Source organism: Myiozetetes cayanensis, unplaced genomic scaffold (genome assembly GCF_022539395.1).
Source record: "Myiozetetes cayanensis isolate MyiCay16 unplaced genomic scaffold, myiCay2020 scf20-37, whole genome shotgun sequence".
NCBI classification, from domain to species: domain Eukaryota; kingdom Metazoa; phylum Chordata; class Aves; order Passeriformes; family Tyrannidae; genus Myiozetetes; species Myiozetetes cayanensis.
Genome location: NW_026087412.1, coordinates 9198138 through 9226127, shown reverse-complemented (window position 1 = coordinate 9226127; position 27990 = coordinate 9198138). Strand labels below are relative to the sequence as shown.

Below are 27990 nucleotides of genomic sequence, written 5' to 3'. Positions count from 1 at the left end.
TACATTTGTCACCAAAACACCCTCTGGTGTTTTTTGTCCACCTATGGACACAAATATAGCCAACTTCATACATCATCAAATACTCCTCCACAGGCAGAGACTCCTTTCTTTTGAAAAGGTTATAAAACCAACTTGAGCCTGAATGCAGCTGAAGGTTTCACAGAGTCCTTCCTCTTGAGCAGCTGGCAGAGAGCTGCTTCCATGACCTTCCTGACCATATTATTCCATGTGTTAACACCTCCAACATCACTGCCTTCTCTCCTGCCCATTATACACAGACTGGAAGTGGACCAAGGACACATTGAAGAATTATAAGTCCAATCAGTGTTTGAGTCAAAACCCCAGACTACTTCTGGATAAAAAAGTCAATTGACACAGTAAGTTACAGTCAGTATATAAACAAATAAATAAAGTGTCTAAGTATGTAGCAGAATTTCATGATTTAGCACAGACAGGCCATAAGCAGAGGGTGAATTTCTAATTAAGAGAGAATTGCTATGGTAACCAGAGGTGGTCACAGATAATTGGGTGTGAAGCCCCACGAGGCTTCATGACAGAGGTGTCTGCATATATTATCCAGCACAGCTTCTGTTTCTTAAATAGAATTACATTGTCAGGTCAGACGATATTTTTCATATTTTATGTCTTCCTTCTGAGCAACCAAAAGTGAAACTCGTAAGGGGTCTCTGTTCTTTAAATTATATCAGAACAGTCCACAGGCAAAGACAAACTTGAAGTGAGGATTCTCAGCCCTAACTTATTCTCAATTGCGGGTCAAGAACAGAGAGAGGTGTTTCCTAACCCATCTGGATGGGACAGAGAAGGAAGATAATTCCCTGTGCTGGTGAGGCAGAGCAATCAGGGACAAAAATAACAGCACTCCTCAAAATGGGACTGTGCACCCTGCCCAGCTGTGACTTGGTACTGTATTGTCTTAGTTAAAACAGGTACTGTTTAAAGTTGGTATTTTGTCATCACAATTCGTGGGAGAGAACAAAGGGATCATCTCAGAGACTGAATTATTCTGTTATTGGAGCAGAGGGGATGCTTAACACACACACTGCATCAGCACAGTGACATCTGCAGCAGCAACCAACTGGGATTAAAAAACTTACTTAAATTTATGAACATTATTTACCAACTTAAGCACCTCCTATTAGAGTTTTGAGTGTTATCTTAACTAATTAGATATTCATTATCTATGTAATGAATCATATATTAGCTGTTTAATGAATCCTAATGAAGATTAAAGGAAAATCTCATTATTTCAAATTGTTGTTCTGGCACAAGATTTCTAAGATTTGTATTAAAATCCTTTCTTGAACACATGGATATGAATGAAAGGTCAGATCTTTGCTTTGCAAATCCCCATTTCTCTGCACCAGCTGCTCTTAAAGGGCACACAATTACTTCAGTGCATCCAATATTCCTCTAATTTAGAGGAACCTTGTGAATTCTCAGGATAAGGTGGATTCAGAAACTGGGAGGATAAATAGATCAACTCCTAGAGACTACCACTACTATTGCAACTGAGAGAGGCTTTGAAACTCAGTTCTGTTGACACCTTCTTCAGGATCTTAAATTGCCCTTTTTAAATTTACCTTTCATTGGTGGTGGCTCTCGAGGTGCGTCGTATTTGACAGTCCATTAACAAGGTCTGACTTAAGGCATTTTCAGGTCCCTGTTACCTACAAAACAAGAGCAGAGCAGTTCTGCCCCTCTGAACGAGGTAGGGGCTGGCACTGCCTCTGTCTCTGCAGAGGCTGCTCGTCCCCTCCAAGGTGCGCTGTGGAAAGCCAGGAGGTCACCAGGGCCGGGAGGGATCACAGCCCACAGCACAACATCAGAGCTCCACGGTCCAGCCGTGTTCGCCTGTTCCTGCACACCTGATTTCCCAGGAATTACATCCCAGCAGGGGTTCTGCATGCAGCAGCGCTGTCAAAGAAATTTTCTGTCCCCAAGGAAAAGCAGAACTCCATCGTCTACCTCTGCCGTGCAGGGAGGAGAGCCCTGCCCGCGCTGATTAAGTACAGCAGTTGACAGCAGATGTTATTTGTTAATTACTGACATATCCAAAGGGTGCTGCGGCTTGACAGACTCCATAACAAATACATTACCCACTTTGTTGTATCTCATCATGGAACATATGGTGGCAGTTTGATGTAGTACAATTTTAAACATTTTTTTAATGTATTCCTACATTGAATTCCTCACTCACATTTTCTGTTGCTTCTTGCTGGGTCAGAGCGTGTGCTTTCTTTTGGTTCTTTTTTCTACTACCCAATCACCCTCTATTTTCCAACACAGCAGAACTGCTCAGAGGTACTGATGTATCTTCTCCACCAATTCACACTCTTTTTTTCACCTTTAAAAAATGTCAACCAGATGGTTTCCAAAAACGCCAATAATATCTAATATATTGTTTGAAATTAAAGTATCACTGCAAAATGCCTCTCATCTGATTAACTGCTTGAAGCCATATGTATCACTTTGGATGCACAAAGAACCCTGTGTTCCATCACTGTATTAAACAAAAGCCTACTGAGAATCTGAGCTCCTTCAAGATAAATGTGAGGGAAGCTCAGTTCTGTGCTACAAAGTATTAGTGTGTATCTAAAGCTCAGATCTGAAAAGCAGATCCTTCAAACTGTTCAGCAGCTCAAACAGCACTGTCTAAAGGACATTCTTTTTTTTAATTTACTCTGGCAATTAAGAAATAGACTTGCTTATCTACATCAATGGAGACAAGATAAGTATTTCTAATGACAGATGGCCAAGGTGTTGTCTGCTTTGACTTAGCCAAAATGTTACTTAAATATATTAAATGATATTTCATTTCCTACTTCTCTGTAAGCCCACATTCCCACTTTGGAAGGCAGCTGGGGATCTCCACTGCTGAGAATTTTCCTAGGAACAGCCTGGCCAGCAGGCCCAGGGCAGTGACAGTCCCCGTGTCCTCGGCACTGGTGAGGTCACACCTCAAGTCCTGTGTCCAGTTCTGGGCCCTCACTAAACAATTCGATGATGCTACATAAAATTGGGAATGGTAAGGACCAGAATTTAACTTCCTACTAGAAACTGAGAAGTAGGAACTGTCACTGAAATTGAGACATATGCAAATGACATAATTCATGAATGAATTAGCACTTGATAAAAAAACAGGGAATAAAGTGAAGAAAAAGTAAAATAATTATAAAAATTAGGTACTTAAAAATTATTATTAACCTGATTAAATCTTTTCTTGCTACATTTGCTTAACCTGTAAATATTTTTCACAGTGTGAGTGTGAAATCTATTTTAAGATAGCAATAATTGCCAAAGAAAGGCCTTGTATTTGACAGCTCTGGCAGATGTTGGTTGGAATCGTTATGTCATGCAAAGTTGATGACATAGAATTCACGCTGAGTAAAGTAAACCCTTTATGTACCTCAGCTGTTTCTGAACAACATGTAGCACTAGGAATAAAAATAACTATGAAAATATTCTTAATAGGAAGATGAAGTAGTTTAAGTCAGAGCTGTAGCACCATGCAAGGAGGAATCTGCCAGACACAGGAATTCTAGAAAACTGGGGAAGGGCAGGTCTTGGTGATCCAACAGAGACTCCAAAAATATCACAAGCCCCAACCAAGGAGGTGTAAAGAGCAAATGTCCAAGGGCACAAATTGTGTCTGATGCTGCACACAGAGTGGCCAAGCACAGGGCACTGCAGGCCTGGCATTTGGAACAAGGAGGGCAGAGGCTCACCCAGAGCACAACAGCTGGCTCAGCAGAAAGAGCTAAAGGTGCAATTAATGAGGGACCTACACGAATGAAACAATTCCAAGCTGCATATGAGTAAGGATATAAGATCAGCTTTTCAAATAAAAAGACAAATGCAGTGTGCCAGAAAAGGTACATGCACTTGCTGAACAACTTTAAAATATTAGGGAATTAAGCAATGTTGAAAATGGCATGGATATTGTTGAATTGGAAATAAAGTTATCAGCATGGTACTTAGAAACCTCACGTAGTAAAAGCCTCCTGTTACAATGCAGGGTGAAAAACAGCAAGGAAAATTCAGAAAATAAGCGTGACAAACACACACATGCCACAGTTTGCATGTTGATTTTCTAGAACAAAATCAAGCATGACTTGCAATATCTCAAAATGTCAGGTATCTGTTTTAATTTGGGCAATACAGTAATTTCACTCACAATACTTAAAAGGTCATTCCAAAAGACTGAAGGGCAGTAGCAGAAATCTTACTTAAAACATTATCTTAAAAATACCTTTGCTTGCTCTTCTGGCAAATCGTTGTACAACGTATTTTCCTTATTTCCTTAAAATTTCTGGGGGGTGGGGGGAAAAATTAGTTAATCCTGCACAGGTCTTTTCTGAAAAGAAAACCTTTAAACTCTGTAGGCCCATGTAGAAATGCCAAGCCACTACAACTCCCCAAATGCAATATGACTATTTGAGATATAGAAACCCATTGGAAAAAATGAACATAAATCAAAGAAGCAAATACAAAACAGAAGAATAGAACAAATAAGGTGTAAACAAACTCTACTTCAAACAAGAAATGATGTTATTATTTATTTTCTTCTTGGTAAAGTAGCATATTGTAACCAGATTACAATAAAATTACCACAGGATATTTAATAAAAAAGAAAAACAAAACAAAACAAAACCAAGAAAGTATTTAGAAAATTTTATATATACACATTTGCTTAAAAATTCTATAATGTAAACATTAGCATAACAAGTTAAAATAATATTACAGTTTATTAATACTTATGTGAATACTGTACATATATATGTTTAAGAATTAATACTATATTTTTGACACTTTAACAGGAAAAACAGAAAACATTCCCTCCCCAGGTGAAAAGGGAAATCCAGCTTCTTCAGTGGCCAACAGGTCTGGTCCCACACACAAGACACTTATTTATCTCAGTAAGAAGTAAGAAAGAAAGCACAGCCTTTCAGAACTCTATTTTCAACCACACCTACAGTTTGATAGTTTTTAGTGTCTTAAATGATTAATAAGAAAACCACTTACCACAGTTTCACTGCTGCCATGGCATGGAGATAATTTCTGAAATCTTGTTAAAGGAACTGATTCCCCTATGTGGAAGTGCAATAAACTTGTTTTGATGCAATAAAAAACAATGTTGGGGTTTTTTTTAAGTAAAGATATTTGCAGAAATTTTGTAAATCTGGAACATTCATTCCTCTCTAAACATTTCAGTGTTGTTGTCCAGTATAAATTCATGCCATTATGAACCAAAAACTAAGCCATTATTATTATTATTTAGAAGTATGTTCTGATTATTTTTGCTAAAGAAATTTTATAAATAATCTAAGTTCTCTATAACTGGACCATAAAAGCACAGTTAGTGCAGAATAAGAAATAAAACCAATGTACAGTGTCAGACCACTGTGTAGAACAAGTGTTTTATCCTCCATTCAATATGTGAAACACGAAGCAGGTTAACTGGTATTTTTAAACACATTCTATATTTCATATAGATAATTTCATACAGTGAAGTGTTTCTTTGCATACAAAATGCTAAGAAACGACTGAAATGACAAAATCATCATCAAGTGAATATTCCATGTGGAGCAGGGTGCTGACTCAAACACCCTCACCTACAGAAAGCGAAGGAGAGAAATTCTTTACTTCCTTGAGCTGGTAAATCACTTCTCTAGAAGTGACTCAAGATCCAATACAGAAAGTATTATTATTGTTTCCAAGGAGAAAATTGTATTCTCATGTTAAAAAGCTTCTTTCCATATATCCTAAAGTTCCAGCTGGAAGAGCCCAGTGCTGCTCCCAAGATTTGCAAGGGCATAGAGCAAATTGGCAATTTTTTGACAGTTTGGTCAAGAAGTCCTTTTCTTTCTTTCCACAGGTTTCTCACTGTAATTCAAGCAGGTAACTGTATTTCTATCCACAGGGGTACATTATCTGTGCTCAGAATTCCAAGGCATAGCATGAAAAATGTTTTGGAGTTTTGGGGGGGTGGGGTTGAGCCTTTGAAGCAGAGTGGAACTGAGAGCAGCACTGAGATCCCTGCACTCTCTGGGGGAAAAACAATGACATCCATATGTGAGAGCACCAATAACTGATTCTGGTAACAAAATATCATATTCTTAAACCATTAATACATCCTGACAGAAGCATCATTAGTTCACCGGGGGTTCACTGAGTCTCATTTATTATTAGCTGGCTGCTCTGAGTCAGTCAACCCCATTTGTTAGTAGGTTCTTATTAATTAATTTGACAGCTACCATGCAGATATTGTTCTATACAATCAAACATAACTTTGTAACAAAAAAATGAAAAGCACCTTAGCAATGGGTCACAATTTTGAGCCAATAATCTTTAATACCATTGTGTTCTTTCTCTAAATACTTGTATTAATCCAATCTCGATGGTTTATGACTTGCAGTACCTTCTGCAAGGTATTATAATTTGATTGCAACTATCACATCAACAATATATTCCATAAAAAAGACTGGCTTTGAAATTATTATCTTCCTAAGAATATGTGACTTAATGGACATATCAATTTAAGCCTTTATAACTACGCCAATATCCTGCCTCAAATAAACCTTGGAAATTTATTATTATTATTATTATTGAGAACTTTGATTTAATTTGCAAAAGCCAAGTCGACACAATGCTATAATGAATGACAGAATCTCTAAATAAATGAGGTTCTGAAAAACCACAGTCAGTGTGTGATGAATACTGATAGACACATCTGCAAAAGCTGGAAGAGCTTTGCCTGCTCTGTGTTTCTCAGAAAATGTTCATTTTCCATGTGACTGGACAAGAGCATTACAGTAAAAGTTGTGCCACGTTTTTACAGTTTATTTTGAATAGTCGCTGATGAGAAGCCCTGGAGACCTAATACATCTACAGATGAGGCAGGAATGAAATGCAAATGATAGCACAAATTCCTCCCCACTGCCCCGTGCCAGGCCACAGCCCAGGGCCTGCAGGAACAGCTCCAGGGCCCAGCCTGTGTCCTGGGATTACAGCACCAACAGGAATGGTCAAACCAGCCACTCACTGAGCACATCCAGGGCTTTGAGAGCTTTGAGGCAGTGCCAGAGGAAGTTGGAGCTGTACAAAAACTGTAACCATGAGCATGAAATTAGGTGACACAGGATGAACTGATCAAATCATTCAAGTGATGGAACAATTGCCACACTTACAGGTGTTTCATTAGAGTAACAGAACTCCTTGGCATTCCTAGTTCCAGCTGGTCAACCTTCTTAACACACTTTGCTGATTCTGGTGAATTATCAGAAGTGGGACTTGCAGCAGATACATTTGATTCGAAGAGCATGTCAGAACGTCTTGAGGTGCTAAAAATTTGGGGATTCCTGTCACTGGGCACCTACTTGCAGTCATACAGGTACCTCACTGATCTTCAAAATAACCATGGCTATAAAGTGGGAAAAGCTACCTTGTGAAGAGAAGCTTTCATTTGATTATTTTCTGGGATTTTAGAGAAACCAGAGCTGAGCTTTTAAATGGATTAGTAATGCCCTCATTCTGGTATCTTGTATCACCGGGTGAACATTGTTTGCAGACTGTAATCTCAGGAGCTGACACACAGTTCAGCTACAGTTAACAAAGAGCAATTTGTACATGGTAAACAAGTTCAGTATTTTTATGTGATCTACATACATACATTAAAAATTACAAGAAGCAAGACAATCAGGGATGGAATAATTTTAAGATACAAACAATTCCTTTGAAACAACTAACAAAAAAATTCAGTCTGCGCTAAATGAGATTTCTTATCATTTGCAACTTTCTGAATAAGAAGTATTTGAATCTGTGAATTATTTCCTGAAAATGATCACAGCTCCATAAGCCAGATGCATCACAAAAGTTTCCACACAGTGTTTTCTTTCAGATTTACTTGCAATTCAGTATTAATAGATGTGTGCCATGTTTCTATTAACCAAGACTACACCTTCTGAAAAATAGAATTGTTTCAAAGTGGGACCATCATTACAGCTACTTTTCTTTCCAACAAACTAAACCAGCAGCAGTGCATTGGGCTAAAGAGTTTGGAGAAGCTACTTCACTGACAAACTACTCACTTTGCCTTCTCAAATAAGTGTCCCACTGTAACTTACACAAAACACCAACAGTAATTCATCTGTTAATGAAAACAAACCCACTTGTTCCCAGGCTGCCCTTTGGGCTTTGCTGTTTATCTGCCTCGTGACTGAGAACTCTTACTGACTGAAAAATCTTGTTTCATTTCTGTGACATGATTTTACTTTGTGATATTTCACCTACTGAAATTTCTGACCTGAGGAGTGAATTCCACTCCTCTCCACCACGTTCTGCTGTTCAGTGCAATCTGAGAGCTACATATTTATTTCAGGGGGAGCAATCCAGCCCTTGGGGCTCATACTCAGGCACCGATGCTCCTCCCTGTGTGTAACAAACTCCTTCTCACCCAGGGAGTGCCACAGAAATGGCTGGGCCACTCACCTGCCTGAACAACACACACTGGTCACAGTTTGCAGAACAAAGTTCCAGTTTGCCAGAACTTTAGCAAAGCAGTGAGGTAAAAAAACCTGTTATTAATCATCAGCTTGGTTTTTTTTCTTTTTTTCTGGTGAACGATATAAGATTTTAGTACCTACTGATGTGAGAATTTAATATAATGACAGATAATAAAATGACAAGATACATCAATTTAAGTAACGTTATCGAAAAAAACTTCTGAGAAGAAAGATGTTCTTACACAAAGGAAAACCAGAATACAATTAATGGAAAATTTGAATGTATACTGGTTAAACTTAATGAAGAGAAGAAGATAGCTAAAACATAATTAACTGCCTACGGCAGTGCAGCTAATGGATACTGAACTGGATTCCAGTTAATCCATGTCGGGACTTCCATCACTTGTAATAATTCTTGTCAATATTTTAGTCACTCTTACAGTAGTAGCATTACAAATTACTTTTCAATAAGAGGTGATGGGTAACAGGCACTTTCATTACAGGCAATTTTTTAAGTATCACCATGTGAAGGGTTTTACAAAATCAGATTAATGATGGACTATTCTGTAACATCAGCAACAAACTGATAACAAAATATAACCCAAAACTTGAAAGCACTGTTTTGCACCATGCTAATTTTGTGTATCCTTGCAGTGGTTTGTAAAAATTAATAATATTGCACCTGCCTTCCAGCAGGAATGAAATTTTACTAAAAAATTATTACATTCTCTGATTTTAAAGAACACTTCCCATAAATGAAAGCTATTGAGAATATCTAGCTAGAAATGTACAAAAGCTATTTTTCCACCTGTAACATTTGTCTCATCATCTACATTGTCAAGTTTTTTTAAAAACTTGCATGTTAGAGGTTTACAATAAAAAAACCCCAAAACAACCCAGTCCTTCTATTTACAAAAGGTAATAAATTAGTGAGGTTCTTTTCAGGACACCCTTCTGACATATTAAGTAGTGATAATCATAACTGTTCTTCTAAGGAAAAAAAAAATTGTCTTGACATGATAGCCACGTCTCTCTGGAACAGAAAAATGTACATGTTAAAAGGGAGACAACACAATACAAACAAGGAATTCATTGTAAAAGAAGGACCTCAAAGGAACAAAGGAGAATATGTGCAGTGCAGCTTTACAAAACAAAGAAAATGCCATCAGTTTGCTGAGCTCTGGTGAAGAGCCCTCGTATTCTTTTGAGAAAGTGATTACTGCCTTCCAAAGTAGTTAATCAGGATATGACCCTTGGTAATGAATGTCTCTTTTCAGGATTTAAGTTGATGCAGCTGTAGTCTCTTCAGGAGCTTAAATGATAAATATAGGCTAGGAAGGAATCACAGAACAACTTAAAGTACGTGGTGCCCGTGTTCCCAGCTAGGAAGAAGGGTCAGAGGTCCCCGCTCTGGGGTTCCAGGCTCCGGGGCTCCCTCGGGTGGCTGCGGGACAGTTTGGGGAAGCGCGTGGTCACCCTCGAGCGGCTGCCCTTGCTCACTGCTTCCCCAGAGGCTGGAATATCACTGGGGAGACAAAACATAAAGACACGAGTAGCTAATTGATGTTACATGGAAATTATCCCGTGGTTATTTCAAACATGAAAAAAGCAGATGTTATGAGAGCCTGGCACATGACTGCAAAGTACAGCACACATCTCCAACATCACGGAATTGCATTCTTTCTGCTGGTGTCTCAAGTGGGAAATACAGAATGGGCTCTTTCAGAAATGAGAGCTGGTAGAACTTCCAATACTTCATGGAAGATTGCAAATTACAGGATAAAAGCGTATCTCCATGAGCTGCGGTTCAGAAATGGCGGGAAAAGCATTTTGAAGTGATAAAAGTACAAGCAAAATAGACAAGAGCTTGGATGGTGCCCGATTAACAATCCTCTAATTATGGATGGATGTATCATTACACGATGAAGTACATTAGTAATACATCCCTGTTGGGAATTCTTCAGTCTCTTCTGACCCACAACAGACCACAGTCTGACATGAATGAGCCTTTTGGAAAAGACTCAGAGAACATTAAGTTCAAAAACAAGCAGTAACAGAAAATTCCAGCTTACCTAGGTGACATTCAGGCTATAGACTCCTCGGAAAACTACAGTATAAAGGGATAGCATTGTACTTTTGCCATTCTTTTAGAGGTCTCCACATGGTTTTCAATTAAACTGCTTACATACAGATCAATAAATAAAACTGGTTTGCATTTAGCAACTCAGCTAGGCAATCAAATCACACAGCACACAAAGCCAAGCTTCTTTTTACAAGTTAAAACCCCCAACCTTATAATACCTATCTTCAGAACATGGGAACAAGTCCATAGGGGAGGAATTGCTCATCTGCAGTTCTGGCCATATTAACCAAATAGAGATACATTTTAAAACAATCTCTGAATTTCTCTGTGCAGTTCCCCTTTTCCTGCAGTGACCTTCCTGACACTCAGGTCACACAGCCCTGCCAGGGGCACAGGCACACTCAGGCTCTACTGAGGCCTTTTGAGCACCCACTTGGGAGAGATGGGACCAAAATAAAAGCCTTTAACAAGTCCTGGGACCGAGTGGAAAATTCACTTGCAGGTAGCAGGGCACAAAAGGGCAGCTGTCTCACTGGTAGCCATTACCTTTGTAACTACAGTGCCCACACACCGGTTGTTCCCACAGAAATAAGAGGGAAAAAACGCTGTGGAAAAATGAGGTTCAATTCAGACGCTAAAGATTAACAGGAAAAAAAAAAGTATTAAGTCGTTTTAATGGAAGTGTGTTATTTAACTTGTCTAAATTTTGAAGCAGAAAACTCTAAAAGAGTCTTAGCTAAAATAATAAATGATTTTCCTACATCAAGGTTCATCATGTTGCTATTACAGTATTTAGTCTTCCAAGGTAACTAAGAACCTTTATGTGAAAAAATGCATAAAATACCTGTGGTACACATCCTTCTCTTCTTCAGTAACAAAATGAACAACTTAGATCTTTAATTCCTTATTTTTCTTGTCACTAAAATAAAAAGTCTAAAAATTAATTTAGCACATGCTATTAATTCTCAGTAGCCAAGGATAATTGGACTTCCAACCGTGGCCCCAAGATTTCTTATTTTGAAACTCAGCAATGTTATCTAAGTTGCTGTAGAGAATTCTGATCATGTGAATCCAATTTCAGCTGTGCTCATTAGCATGGATTTCTTTTAGTAACATGAATATTATTACTCATAATTTTTATACTATTTATAAAATTGAGCAATGCAGTGTTGATGCTCTTCATGCTTGTAAAACAGAGCATGGGATATTGGCTTCAGAGAGTTGTGATTTTGTGTTAAGATATGTATTTTTCAGAACATGTAAACATAAAATAACCTAACATTCAAATATACAATGGAACAAAATTAAATTACATAAAATTAAATTTTCACCTCATTGGGCTTTGCTCAATCCAAAATAGGTTAATGAGCTTTACGAGCAGACAGACAAATTTACAGGTACATGGTAGTTTCCATTGCAGAAGAGAGCACAGAGTTATATGCAATTACTGTAATTTGGTGATTGCTTTATTGAAAGCACATTTTAATCCACAAGCTCCTCCTGCTGGCATGTCCTCAAAACGACATTAGTGCCAGCCCATGGGGAGCAATGCCATCCAAAGGAGAAAGGGCAAAAGGGGCAGGAGGAATCCCTCTAAAATGAAGAGAGATGAATTAATGTCAGTGGGCCCTGACAGGCATGGCTGAGGCAACCAGATCATTCAGGATAATTCCATGAACACCAGAGTCTGGGAACGAAGGACAGACACTGCAAGTAATTCTGCTAATTTAAATGATGCTACTCCAGAACAAGATATATCTAATAACTAAATTACAGGTAATTTGTCTTAAATGTCTTAGCTAATTTTTATAATGACAATCCAAATACTAGAGATGAATCATTATGTTATGTAGCTTTACAGAAAGCAACGTATATCTGAGGAATCAGCTCTTCGTGCCTCCAGCATGAAAAAGCAAACTGACACTGAAATTGAATTCCTCAACTTCCACAGACCAGATGTTCTATGGGGAAAAAAGTTTAAAAGAAGAGTCATAAATTTAAAAGTACATATCTTTCAGCCCATTTCCACACCCTGATGAGGAAACCAGCCATCTCACTTTGGTTTCAGCTCCAGCTTTCTTACCAAAATGACCACCCACCCCCAAAACACATGGTAATCAAGTAGGAGGAAAAGATTCATCTCCCATCTCTTGTCTCCTGTTACTGGATTTAATAATTTAGCCTTGAGGTCGAGTGATACCTATAAAGTCTCTAGCACTAAAAAAGACACCTTTCTAAAGGACAAGACAGTTGGACAGGTCAGAGATGCCATGAACTCTTGGGTAGAGGTATGAAGACCTTAAAATGACCCTGTCAGTATTTCTGGCAAATGCACATAAAGATGAAATTGAGACAAATCTATTTTTGCCACCCTGTGTTTAGGAGGGAGGAATAAGCCACACCTACATGCAGTGTTTGCAAACCCTCTCATTTGTCTCGTTCAGTAGAAAGTCTCTAGGCTAGTTTGGGGAGCTGAGTTAGGGTTCACCTATTGCTGATTGTTTCGCTCAGACTAAAACACAAATTTAAAATACACAGATCTAACCCAGGGAGCAGCTGTGCTACAGCAATTCTTCCACAACAGCCACTCCAAGTCCCTGCAGTCAGCACTGACTCTTTAACCTCCCAGTTACACCTGTTTGGTTTGAACACAACATTATTCTTTTGCCTTCTGAGCCACTGAAAATTAAATCGGTTTAATTTTGCAGGCTGAGCCTGGCAGGCAGACAGAGGCTGGCCAGGCCTTTCCCTGTTCAGCAGTGGAATGTCCGTGTATTAAAGGCTCAAGTTCTTTTCTGCATTCTCTCCTTGTCCCATTCTGAAGAAAAGCAGCAGCCTGCTGAGGCAATCAATTCCTCCTTCCCACCAGGCCATTGTTTAGCTTTCAAGCATTCCTGATTGATCTGCCCAGCGTTTGTTTGGCAAACGATTCAGTTTCACTGATTTTGTCTTGGTGTCAAGTTCTGCCTGAGGTGCATCTATAGAAAATAGCTTAAAATAACCGGTCCTTTTCATCAGCTGCTGATTTATTCATACCTTTGATTTATTGCTCTCCCTGTATCCAAATGTAAACTGTATTTAGTGGGTTTCTCTTTCCATGCTCAGCACAAGGAACTGCAGTATTGTCTTAGCTGATGTTGTGAACGTTTACATGAAGAAATTTATTTCCCATCCCATTGCCTCCTCTTCAGATAAAATTAGAGAAGTTTCTATAAAAACAGTGTAACATGTCTGCAATTGGAAATACTTTTGTATCAGCCAGAGATCAGAAGCAATAAGCCCACCTTGGGAGTGCAGCAAAGCACAGGACCAGGTATTTCATATATCTGTCTCCAGATCTGTCTCACATATAAATGCATCTCTGGAGACATTCATAATTCTAGTTCTGCTTGAGTTGTATTAAACACACATCAGGAAGAAAAGGCAGATAAATACAGTGACTTTTGCCAGCTTCTTGTGTTATTCATTCTTTGCTGGTCATTATAATAATCTAATATCTGGTTATAACCCCAATATTAATGTTGTAAACTGGACTCAGGCAGGCAGCCTCCTCAGAAAGGTGGTATTAAACAACATCTAGACTACATTAGGATATCCTTATTAGAAAATTGAGAACTAATTCTGACTTGCCAATACAACATAAAATCAGATAAAACACCTCTTTAGTGGCATTATTAACTAAACTTCAGAATTCATCAAACCATTTCACATAATTGAGTAACTCATACTTTGCAGTCAACTGGGTAAAATATTTGTTTCCAGTTGTTGAAGAGTAAAAATAATTAGAGACACATTCCTGCCACTGTTCCCAAACTGATCACAGAAACTCTGATCTCCCTCCATTAATAAAATGGCTGAGTTGGGATGCTTAAATAGTTACTTATTAACAGAAGAGAGAGAGAGAAAAGAGTAAGATAATCCCTCCATAGTACCCTTCAACACTGAAAATCCTGAAGATACTGTTAAAGCAAAGTTGTCAGGTTACAAACTGAATAATCCTTTCCCATCAAGATTAGATCTGAAATGAAATTTCAAGAAATGAAAAGCATTAATTCTAATATTCTGTCCAACCATTTGGTTAATGTACAGCTCCTTCTACTTCCACATGCACACTTCTAGAGCAGAACACAATACTCATGAAGTATTTGATCTCTTCTTGCTGTGAAATAATGACACATAATTGTGCTGCCATTTGTTATAATTCAAATTACCCTGACTTGAACATTTGCCTGCTATAATTCAGTTTCCATCCCAGCATAAAGACTTCCTTCATCAACATCAGCATTGATAGTTGAATTTTTCTGTAAACCATGGCACTGTACCTAACTGTAATGATAGGATCTTTTTTTACTTCTGCTAACTTTATTTTGAAGTTGGCACAAGAAGATGGTTACTGTATCCATTAGTTATATAAATGAATAATACCTATGATTAATTTTGGCAATTCAATACACTCTCATTCAAGAAATGCTCAGAATCCCTTAAGGTGACCTTTTATCTAAGCAATACTTACACCCAGAGTCCCATTCCTTGGCTTTCCAATGCACAATAACAGCTGCATTTGGGAATGGTTACTTCCCATGTCTTGTGGTGCCCCAGCCAGGCTCACATAATGCATGTGCTCCTGCAAATGATCCCTTCACAGCTAACTAGAAAGCCAGAAACCCCAACTAAACACACATTTACATTTATTTATAATTGGTGTAACTGTTTTGTGTATTTCTGTGCTTTGTTGAAAGGCAGCCACCTTGGCTTTTCCACCCTTTTCCATCTAGAAATCACCATCATTCAGCTCTCCTCATTCTCCTCCTGCCAGGGGTTGGCTGAACCTGTGTGAGCAGAACCATCTACCACACACAGGGAAAGGTGATTCAGTGAACAAGTGGTTCAGAGGCAGAACATGTTCCAAGGTTGTTTATATAATAACAAAACATAGGATGTGCTTTCAGAAGAACAGTGCTCAGTAAATACCTGGATTTATTTTTTCCTGCTAGTAAGTAATTATCTTTAAGGAAAGCAGAGACAGCTAGAATACATTTTTATTGAAAATATTGAGGTAACTAAAGACAGAAGACGTGCATCAGGATTCACAATGCATCTCATATGTGAAAATAAAAGGACTAAATCTCTTGTTTGACAAGTAGCAATTTCCATGTGCTGAGGCAGCAGTGCATTACAGTGACTAGCCAGGCACTTCCTCCTCCATATTCACAAGTTGTTTGCACACAAAAATGACATGGAAGGAAGACAACTTTAATTACCAAATTAGCTTTTAAACAGCCCATAATCAATACAATTGGCATCGGGCATAAGAACAGAGTTTACACCAGTGTATGAGAAGCCTGTAAAAGGAGTTAAGCACTAACACCTGTGAACTTCCCACCTCTAGTTTACACAAAATGCAAAAAGTCAATCACATTTCATGACAAGGAGTGAAAAAAAAAAAAAAAGAAAAATCTGAAAGCTTAAAATATTACTTCCTAACTGCTCATCCCTATCATTTAGCTGGTACTGAGCTCACTCATGTACTTAGTCAGACTAATGGCAATTTCAATGGCAATTAAAAACCTGTTGCACATTCCTGCCTTGCTTTACCGTGTGAGACTTTTAGCCTTCAACACTTCATAATTCAGCTTCATGGGAAAGGCAGCACAGTCCCCAGTCCTCTGGAAATCTGCCACCTGTTTTTCCATGACTCAGGAGCAACAGCTCCTGGTGCTTTAGTTCTGAGCTGGGCAATGGCCCTGCTGGAGCAACTTGGCTTCTGTTTCCCTGCTGAGAGGTTCTGTCCCCTCCCTGCTCCCTGACTCTTCTTGGCTCCAAATTCAGCCAGGCAAGAATATTTGCCCCAAAGCACTACCAAGTACAGTGTTCAACATAGCTGAAACAGTCTCCATAGGAATAAAGCAACTTAGCTGTCCTTTGCTTTGAGTTTTCCAAAAGTAAACTGCCCACCATAAAAAACAACCTGTATAATCTATTATCATCATTATTTTGTTGTTAAGAACAAGTCCCTTCTTTTAAAATCACCGCAAAAGCAAATGGAATTATAAAGAAAAGTTGCGATCAAAACATGTTGTTTTGATCTTCCAAGGAAGTGCTTGAGTTTTAATTGCTCAGTCAAGAGCTATCAGCTGCTCCTCTCAAGTATCTGCATTTCTCCTGAAGATTAGAGCATGATATTAGCATGTGCAACAAGGCAGGAGAGAGCTCATGTGACACTCTCAGGGACAGATTCAGATTTGAATCCATCTCATGTTAACAATAAGAGCTGTGAATGTAAAAAATGAACAAATTTTAAAACTGTTCCTAGAATCATACAGAATCATCATCTTTTCTGGAAAACGTGGTGGCAGTGATAAAGTGGAGGACAGTGCTTTATAGTAATCACTCCTTCTGGCCTTTGGTTTAATTTTTTAAATACTAAGGGCATGTAATTGCACTCCAACCATAAGCTTGATACGAATAGTGATCCATGACCTAAAAAGCTCCAAAATTTAGGCCATAATCTCCACCCCTGGGAGTTTTTAGATCATCCTTCATTTTAGCCTATTATTTTTAGTTTCCCTTAAGATAAAAGAAATTCCCACTGAGTTGAATAGCCCAGAGAAAACAGTGCACCTGCACCTAGAAACATACTATCAGAGAGAGAGCTGAGACTTGGCATAGTGGAATTAAACCGTATTCCCTAAATAAAAACCTGTATTCCCTAAATAACAAAAGTAATCAAGAGGGGAAAATCTGGAAATAATTGAGTACTGTCAACAGAATAACAAGGGAAATGCTGACTTTCCTTGGTAATGAAGACAAGCACTAATGTTTACATTCAATCCAAGACAGGAGGGGAAGCTAACGGAAGGAATGACATCACCTGGTAAATGACTGAGGGAGCCAGCTCCGGATGCAACACTCCTGACGGATTAGACAGAAACTAAACAAGCATCAGACTGGCCAGCAAAAAGAAGGCCACAGTAATTGGCAACCAAAATCTCATTTTCTGTTTAGTCATATTTCAATTATTTTCTCTGTAAAGAAGAAAATGTCAGTGATAAATACAGCTCATCCTTTTTTTCATTATGACTCCAAATTAGGTTAACAGGCAGCAAAATTTGCTGCTGATTCCAGTGGGAGTTCAAGGCACAGTGCATTGCTTGCCAGGAGCCCCTGGAATTTGGGGTCAGCTCTCCAGGTATCATCTGATTCAGAGTCTTTAAAAAATGTCTCATCTTGGTCCCTCTCTTATGCAGAACTTTGCTAATGAGTTCAAAATAAAAAATAAATCAAATTTGCAATAAGCTTGTTCCTTGCCAGAATATTAGGGAAGAATCAATTTAGGACACCAGTGATCAGCTGTGGCTCTGCTACTGCTGGCAGGCAGTGAAGTTCCTGCCTGGAGTGGCATTCCTGGCAACCAGGAGCTGCTGAACCTTCCCTGTTCTCAGCCACAGGGAGAAGCCTGGAAATGGCTGCTGCTGCCCAAAGAATCTGCTTCTGTAGCCCAGCTGAGTTTTATCCCATGAGGAAGTTGCAGGATCACAAGACAGGCACTTTCATCTTTTACCTATAGAATCCTCCCTAAAGTTCTTCCTCTCCTTGTCTTTGAGTTTTGTGGCTTTTGGCCACATGAAGATTTTGCTGTTAGGAGGACTAGTCAACTTTGATAGAGAACATTTTATGGCTCCAAGTAAATTTTGAACTAAATGGTAACTGAAAAAGCTGCTGAGAGATCACTTTCCCTGGCTTAGAAACAGATCAGTGGGGCACCTGTATGCAGAGGTCAGTGTTACACATGCACATCTGCAGCACCACAAGGCAATAAGATGATGCAGAGTTTTATCTTTGTTAAGGTGGTTCTGCTTTGCCAGCAGGGGAGAAGTCTTAGAAGACACCCTGTGGAGTGTGAGCCTGCAGTTCCCCCTGCAGTGCTGCTGTGCAGGCCTGAGCAGTGACCAACACCACTGGTGACGAGAGGGCTGATGGAGCCCCACAAGGTGACACACCAAGGTGATGCAGTGACAGCTCTGCGGTCAGACATGGAACCTTTTCAATCCTATCCACACAGCTGCCCTGTGCTCAGAAACACCGGGCACCAGATTTTATTGGATTTAGGTGCACTTGACTCAGCTGTTGCACTAACAGCAAAAATATGATAAAATATTCAGTCTGCCTGACAGTACAAACCAGCCTCATTTTATTTCCCTTTGGTCATACCTGGCTCTTCTCAACAGTGCTTTGGGATTTCTCTCTTTTAATATGTACGAGTCTTCTACTGAAGGATTTCTAACAGAGCCAGACATTCAGAGCTATTCAGTACATTTATGATTTACCCAGAAACTGTATTAAGACTAATAAATTAAATCTCTTATAAAGAATTAATTTCTGAGTTCTTAAAGGTTAGAATAAAATTTGAGAAACAAGATTTCAGAGGTCAGACAGACATGGTATTGTAAGAAAAGGGCTCTTTGGCTCATTTTGCCATTGTAAAATTGGGCAATTTTATGCAAGCTGTTTGCAAGGCACAGATTTCTAACTTTTCACAGTGAACAGCAATCCCTGCAGACCCACATATTAGTGGGTCTCTTCTTACTATATATCATGCATTTTACTAAACTCTTAAGTGCAATTGTGTTACACTTCCAAAATCTTAATCTAAAAATAAAGCTTCATACTGCTGTTGGTATAACCAAACTCTGGGGAACTGGGGAATTGATATGTGAAGATTTATAGAAAAATGACTCTGGTCTGCTCTTGGACATGGTGGTACCAGCCACCCTAGAACAAATCCTTCCTGGAATTTCTGTCTAGAATTGGGTTATTCCAGTAGCTGTAAACTGAAGAAGCCCATTTCACTATAATGCAGAGCTGCATTAGGAACTCTGCAGTTATTCTGACTCAATCCTCAGACACCAGAACAACCTGGTGTTGGACTGATGTTGTAAATATGCAAAGTCCTCCAGTCGTGTTGTCCCTGTAAGGGCCACACACAGTGAGTGGGATGAGCATGGAGAGGACACCTGGGCAACCTCTGCAGGCTGCAGATGAACCAGCACTGTGTGACGACGCTGCCTCGATTATTTCGGCACAGACCTCAACAGTGCAGGTCATTTTGCACTCTGAACTGACATTTGGCCTAATCTGTACCTACAGAGGATGCATTTGGAGCAGTCCTCTGTAGCAGCCTAAAGAACATTTTAAAAACCCCAGCAGTGATCACCTTCGTTACTCATTTGTTAATGCTGTGGCAGGGAAGTGCACTCGCATACTATTAATTTTTTGGTATTAATAGACAAGTGCCTATAATTGCACCAAGTTATTCTAGAATCCTTCAGCTAACTGCTCATGGATTCTGCTATCACCACAGAAGTGCCAAACATATTAAAAATACACCACAAAAATAGCATCTGAAATGCAACAGAATTGAATGGGCTATGTTTACAGCTGGCAGATAAACAAAACCAAGGAACAAAGCTTCTGTAGGATGTTTTGAATTTCAGTGATGGCCTGTAGCTAATTCATGCTGTTTTCACATGAGATACTGATGGCTGCTGGAATATTTTTCAATACAAGTTCAAATGAGGAAAAGAAATAACCTACCTCCTTTTGAAAAACTGTGCAGTTAGGCATAAACAAACTTGTTATGGTCTGGATTAAAGCCAAGTACATGCACAGGTACAAAGATACCTCCCTTATGAAGATTATTTGCTTTATGTATTTGGATGGATGCATCCATTTATCCATTACTGTCAGTCTTGCACAGAAAGGAATATGAATAAGCACTGGAAGACTGCAATATAAGGTGTATAAACAGATTGTTCTAAACCACATATTCATGAGTATTCCTTACCGCTTCACACGCAGAGAAAGGAAGAAAGTTTATATATCCATCTCTCAGTAAAGCCTCTTTCCCTCCTGAAAATCTTTTCCACTGTGGAAAAGTAATCAAACTTAATCTTTGGTTTAACTCCTAGTGAAATAAGCATCATAGAACAGTTTTTCTTGCAATACTCCAAATCTAACAATTACATGAAGAGGAAAAAATCATATTGTTTCATTAGCAAATTAATTTTAAAGAAAACATTCTAGTAATTGTGTAAAATTTACTATGGGAATATATTTACACACAGGCATTCTGATTTCATGAACAGTGTATTTTCAATAATTACCACCCCTTTTTGCCCCTCCCTAACACATTTCTCAAGGGCATTTGAACCGAGATGTTGACATTTCGGGGGATCTGGAGCAAACATCATAAACTCATGTCTGAGGGTTTAGCTTGCCATACTCCTGACAATGGATTACACAAACACACTGCACCAAAACTGTTTGCAAATGTCACAGAGAACCCCCTAATACCAAAAGGGCCCTTGGCTTAATGTAGAGCAATTCCTTGTGCACAGAGGCCTGATCTGCAGGGTACAAACACAAACTGGGCCTGACTGATGCTCCCTGAGCCCCTCTGGGACAGTCACCAGGGGGAAATGAAAGCAGGCAGTGACTTACAGGGATCATTCCCTGTTTTTCTGCATCAGATACCTTGAAAAAAAAACCATTTTCAATTACCCAGAGTATCAGAAAGACTATTTGGTGATAAGACAGTGGGTGTTTGGGAACTGAAGACAGAACAGTGGTTATGCCTTGAATAGAAGGAAATGCAGGTGATGGGACAGCTCATCTCCCTCAGACCCTGCTTCCCAAACAATAAATCCACTAAACTGTGCTCTCACTGGGGATCCAACACACACACTGGTCTGGGAGTTCTTCCATTCTGCCACATTTTAGAAACTCTGAGAATAAAAGTAATTTCTCAGGTGGTCTGCATTGTCTGGCAAATATCTCAGTCAAGCTCCCTTTTTAATGGAATTCAAGCTGAAAATGGCAAATTAAAGACTTTCTCTTGAATGCAGACTCGAAATTTCAGCAACTCATGTTTGTTATCTGTAATAAACTCTACCAGTTTCATGACTTTATATAATATTTTTTCTAAGTAGAGAATTAAACCCATGTCACACAGGCCACACTAGTGTAGTTTTGCATATTATGTTTTGCCAGTAGACAGGTCCTTAAGTTCCTTTCAACACATCAAAGAAAGTCAGCAGTAGAAATAACCTCACTCTTTGTTAGAACAGTATGGATTCAAAAACCTATTAAAGTACCACAGTTGCATGCTATGCAACTTCCAAATATATTATAAATACAATATGTATGATAAATAAGAGATTATTTTGTTTGGTTTTTTTCAGTTCCATTAATCAGTTTCTATTCATTCTGTGAGCATATATTTAAATAAATAATTCCCTCTTCAGTTGAACATTTGAAATTCTAATTTAAAAAAAAAAAAAAAGAAAAAAAAAATCACTGAAAGTGATTTGGGGTGTGAGAACTTGTCAACACAGAAAGTACAGAATCCCATCTGCTCCAAGGCCTCGTGGGGTACCTGAAACCTGCTTTCAGCTGTATGGAGAATGGAACACAGAAAATTCCTCTCCCTGGAAATGTCGTGGGCTTTCCCAGGGCTCTGCCATTCCAACGAGGAGATCAGGTGTGGGAGCACTGGAGCTACTGCTGTGTGCAGGGCATTGACACACCTTCAGGAGTCTCCTCTCAGGCCTTGCTCTGGAGCCCAGGAATGGTAAGGAGGGTTCTGGATCCCCCAGCTCCCGTATCCATCTGCCCTCGCACACGGATCGCTCTGCCTGACCAGATGGCTTCTTACAAAACAACATGTTTAGAGCAGTAGTGTTCAAAACACTTTCTGGTGCCACACTTCTTTTCTGTCAGAGACCTGCAGATGGTTCCCTTCCCCTACCTATAAGTTCTCCAAAACACATCTCCTGACTAGCTGTTATGCAATCTTCATATGCTGAGATTTGACTGTAAATATCTAAAGCTGGCAATTTTCCTAAAATAATCTCCATAAAGAGAAACTTCACAAGCAATTATAGATCAGCTAGTTTAAGTGCAGCTGTAGAAGAAATATTACAAACTATTTTGCAGGACTTAGTAGGCCAAAAGGTAAACTTTGAAAGCCACAACTTCCTTACAGGGAACAGATGTAGATTTGGGCAAGGTAAGGGTGGTCTTGTTTGAGTTGTATCCTCTGCCAATATTACTGCCATGGCAAACAAGGGTAATTCAGTGGATAAAAACGCCTTAGGTTTGTAATTGTCATGAGGTCTGATAGAAGATTCTATTAACCACAAGGTAAGGTGACTTTAGTGGCCAGGAAACTGGCTCAAAAAATCCAAATTCTGCGAAAAGAACATTACCCAGATCTATCAAAGGTATCTGTGGGGTGCACTCATGGCACAGTGAGGGACCTGAAACAGTCCTGCTCAACCATGCAATGACCTGCTCTTACCATCCACATTTACCATTACACATTCATTCCAGTAACTGTCAGAGGCAATTTAATGTACTCTCACCTGCTCAGTAGCTTAAAAAATTATACTGAGAAAAGTATTGTCTTCATAACAAAAGTATTCACTTTGATTTTTTTTTTTTTTGGCCAGTCTGGTGCTCTTTGATGACTTGGATGCTGCATAAAAATATGTAATACAATTCTATATGTTTGTGGGCTTTTTATATTGAAAATTCTCTGCCCTTTTAGAACCACTGTATTAACATTTGGGACTTTGATTGAAAAGGGCCAGCAAGGTACAGCTTTGGTAGTTCAAGATACATGCTGGAAGGCAGACACCACCCTACAGCAGGGACAGCAAGAACATGGAGGAATCTGCACTTGCTCAACTGGCAACATTTCAGCACATTGCCAGCTATTGATTGTCTGAGTTGCAAACCTCTCTGTGCTCTCCTCCTCTGAAAAAGTCAATTCCAGCAGAGTAATGGAGCAAATTGTTACAGACAGAGAAGATAACGAGGAAATAAAGTGCCCAGACATGTCTAGACCCATTTACTAGAAAATGTAGGATAATACGTAGAAAATAAAACTCTTTTTCATTAAATTAGGTATATTACCAGAGCAATTTTTTTAAAGGAATCCTACTCAAGCAATCACACCAGAAACTGGTTTACACTGTAAAAAGAAATAACTAGAACATTGCAAACAAGAGAATTAGACTTAGCTTTCTTTACAAATCCTGTATGCTTATTAATTACCAAAAAAAAAAATCTGAAATATTCATAATTACTATTATTTGAAGGGAAGGAAGAAAGGAAATGCCCTGTGAGATTTCTTAGGTATTCAAGTAGAAACATGTTCTGTATGTTTACAAGAAAAGTTTTTAACAAACCTGTAGAGGTGTCAATCTCCTCCAAATGTAAACATTTTGAAAGTCATTGTTTTACAACTCTAAGCAATCAGGTGCAGACCAGGAGGTTAATGGAGAGGTTTATATACACTGTTTTGTACTTGACTGTTTTCATGGTTATACTTTGCAACTGTTGATTATCATTTTGCATGAGAACTAAAACATGCCCTCTCGTTTCACCCAGGATTTAAGTCCAGCACTGCGGCTTTGTACCTGGAGACAAACACCACACAAACAGCACATTTACCCACTGCAGAGCTGTGAACCAAGAACACACCTACCTCGGGCTCTCAGGGAGACTTCAGTTAACACAGACAGGTGGTAAATAGGGTTGACAGGCAGACTTGGAGGCTCTGGGCAGGCCTGGCTGAGCTGTGCTCTGTGCACAGACTGAGCAGCAACACAACACAAGGACTAACAGAGCCACAAGGAATCAGAGCCAACCAGAACACGGCACCCAGAAGAGCTGCCTCTTGCTTTACCTAAAAAATGGTTCAGTTTTGTTCATTTTCCTCTGTTCTTCCACAGAGTTCACACCTTAGGCCTAGAGCATGAGCACAGTAGCCTGATACAGATGATATCACAAATATCTGCATTTTAAATATTATTAAAATTGCCTTCTAGGTTGAATTTTGTGAGTGTTCACATATGGCCCACACATGCACATTTCTTAATGTCACATGTCCACTTACACTATATTGACACCAATAAACAGTGACAAGAGAGTTTTAGAACTGTACCTAGAAAATATTTCCTACTGAAGAAATACAAACATGGATTCTAGGGTTTCAGGATGAATAGAGTACACACACTGCTGTATGGAGGGAAAAAATAAACATATAAATTACCTTAGAATCCACTGAATATTTACATGAGCAAAAACTGATTTAACAGTATGCAGACGGTGAAGCTGAAGACAGAAGTTGTTTACTTGTGCATTTTCCAAGTTTCTAGTACTTACAAAAAAAAAAATCATCCTGAATTATGCTGAAGGCACTCCACAAAAATATATTGAGGGTATGAGAAGGAGACAATATAAGCTTATAGACCTGAGGATTAAAGGAAGAAAAACAAAGCTTTGTGCCAGTACCTACAGAACAGGCAACACAGAGGAATCTCTATATGTGGAGTAACAAGTGAATGCAGAGTGTTCTTTGCACCAGATCTTCTCACCCCAAGATCCTACATGGAATTTAAACCTTACACTCAATAAGAGTGTTCTGAAATACTAGAATAATAACCCATGTATATTTCTTTTCATGGCTTGTTTTCAAAAGACAAAATACCTTCTCCATAAGGTTTGAGTAAAAAGGCTGTGCCTGTGGTGAACCTCTGCTTTTGTTTCTAGCTCAGCTACCATTGCTATTTCAAAAAATGAAAGCAAAATCCAATCACTTCCAAAGAAATGGCTTCTTTTGTGTGTGCACAAAATCCATTAATGGAAAATAAACCCCCTATTACCATATTTTCTTTTTTACTTTCTTTACTACCATCTACCCTTTTTCACCTCATTTCAAATACATTCTCTTCATTTAGTCCAAACTGTCTCATTCAGTCTCCTGATTGTTACACTTCACATCACTCCTCTGCTCTTACTCTACTCATTTATTCCTGCATTCCCTCCCTTCTCCAGTTTTTCTTCCTTTAATAATTCCCATCAACAGCCACTACTCTATGAACCAATCCTTTCCCAGCTGTTGTTTGCTCCTCTTCATGTCTAATTCCTCTCTCAACAAACTCCTGTGCTGAGTTGATTCCACAGAGCTGGCTCAAAGCTCTATTGCCCAGAGATCATCATTCCCACAGCTCATGTAAACCAATTCTCTCTCCCTTCTCTTCTCTGCATTGACAACCTCCAAACCAAGTTATCTCTTTAAACCAATTCACCTACTTCATGTTTCAGTTTGCCCTCATTTCACATTTTTTTGCAGTATAGACCTCAGCTCCCAGACCTCGATCAGAGTGTGACATTGGACTGTGAGGAAATCCTACTGAATATTTGACACATTTTTATTCTGTTGCTCTACCTTCCAAAACATAGTTTGTGAAAAATTCCAGTATTTTCAGTACATTTCTTTGGGCTGAAAACTTCACTAACAAGTTCTTACTGAACAAGTCACTCCAGTTAAAAGAACAGTTCTGGTGAGCAACAGCCTGCTGCTGCAATCTGGACTTTTCTGGTTTTATGCATTGCTGATAAATTAATTTAAACTAAATTAAAATGATATGTAAAAAACCCCTTAGACATTATGATAATTACATATTCTTGGGTGAAATTCTATTCCTATATGTCACTAATTAAATACATTAACCAGTGCTGATAGACAGTAAGAAGAGAATAAAGGCAGAATATCGGTAAAAAACCACAATGCTTACAAGAAACGTGCAGTAATTCTGTACTTCAATGTCAGGTACAGCTACCCTATGGATAGCCTGACAAGAACATCTTTATTCTTTTATTCACTTAGGAAAATCATGCCACACTACAAAGAAGAGGCCTTAAGGTGGCTGTCAACAATGCTGAAAGCAAAAAAATAGTAAACTGATTGTTCCTACCTTATTCCACAGTAAAGTGCTTTCATGCTATCAAGAACGAGGACAGTACTTTGAAGTCCTGCACACTTAACTATATTAGCATTTCTAGCATTCCTCTTTTCAGAGCCAGGATGCAAAAATTTGTTCCAGATCCAAAACTGGCATAAGGAGCTTTAAAAAATATTGGATCCACTGTTTATGAGTCAGGTATGGACAAAACAGAAACGGGATTTTTCAGTGTGTGTTTATAATTAGAAATAGTTTCTGATTTGGCCAGCCAAAAATCCACCTTGGCAAATCCTTGCCATGCAGGCCAACGTGCAGTCAGGCACTGACAGGAATGGTGTGGTTTTATGGATGGGCAACAGAAAATGAACTGGTTCACATTTAGACTCTAAGCTATAGAACTCTGCAAAGGATTTATATATTCTTTCAGCACGATGGCTGAATATACAAAAAACTTACTAGTTACCTCTTTCTACTAAAATAACAAATGGTTGCCCCCTTTGTTTTAAATATCTGTCTTGCTCTACAAACTGACTTCATATCTGTGCAAGACGTATTTGGGAATGGATGGTATTTATATTTTACATTTTCTGGTCTTAACCAGCATGAGTCTTAGCTGTAAGGCTATTGTTTGCTGTAAAAATCCCAGCAGAGAAAACTGAAAATGTGAATTTAAAATAAGTGCTGAGAACTGTAAGACAAAAAAACCCAGGGATGGCAGAGATTATATTTTTCTGGTCCAATTTTATGTTGCTTGCAAAATAAAGAAAATAATTACAAATGTATTCTCCCTATTTTGCCCAACCTCAAAATTGAAACTTTCTCTCCTGGCTCCAGAGCCCATTTTTTTGCTACCAATTTCAGAAACACCTGCTGCAGTACAGAAATGCCTGAATATATAAAGAGTTCACTTTTTAACAAGGGAGTGCATGTGACTTGCCTGTAACCAAGGAAACAGGATCACTGCTGTAATGACACAAAACTTTAACTGGCTGTGTGTTCTGTTCGGAGAAAAATCTTAACCTCTTCTTGCACTGCCACAAGTTAAGCACTTTGGGGACATAAACTGCACAGTTTAGGAACCCTGTCTCTGGGAGGAGCTGCTGAGTTTGTTGGTAAGCAGGAAAAGAGCAAGACTAAAAGGAAGAAGTAAATACTGAGGATGACAAATCTTCTCTCAGAACAATCTTTCATTACAAAGCCTGTTGTTAACCAGGGGAGAAAAATGACAGGAAGTGATGATAGAATTCATGGGGCTCTATGAAAAAAAAAAACATTCCAAAGCATCCTGATCCAGCCAATTCCTTGCAAAAGACAGATGGGAGGCAAACAGCAGAAAAAGCAGAGCACAGTTAAAAGCTCCTCCTGTACAGCACTGCTTTGCTGTAACACTGACCATGGCTGTTTTCAACAGAATCTCCATCTGCTTCAGAGCTTTATAGGTTGTGTCTGTAAGGGAAACCAGTACATACCAGTGAGCTGCCAACAGCAACACACAAAGTGCTTCTTGACTGTTACTGTCAACCTACTTGCTTTACATTTTTGCCCCATTTTTTCAAACCATGCAAAGGAGAAC

At 38.9% G+C, this 27990-nt stretch overlaps 1 protein-coding gene across 2 annotated transcripts in view; it reads right to left on the bottom strand.

Annotated features, from left to right (window-relative positions):
- Positions 1-7653: 7653 nt before the first annotated feature.
- Positions 7654-27990, bottom strand: part of SNX29 (sorting nexin 29) — a 96479-nt gene continuing 76142 nt past the window's right edge. Inside the window, exons 21-22 of one of the 2 annotated variants that reach the window (XM_050317911.1) lie at positions 10595-10629; positions 7654-10047 (exon numbers count right to left, since the gene is read on the bottom strand). The gene's annotated coding sequence lies outside the window, so the exon portion shown is untranslated. The remainder of the gene's footprint in view (positions 10048-10594; positions 10630-27990) is intronic. The other variant, XM_050317910.1, reaches the window with a different exon arrangement.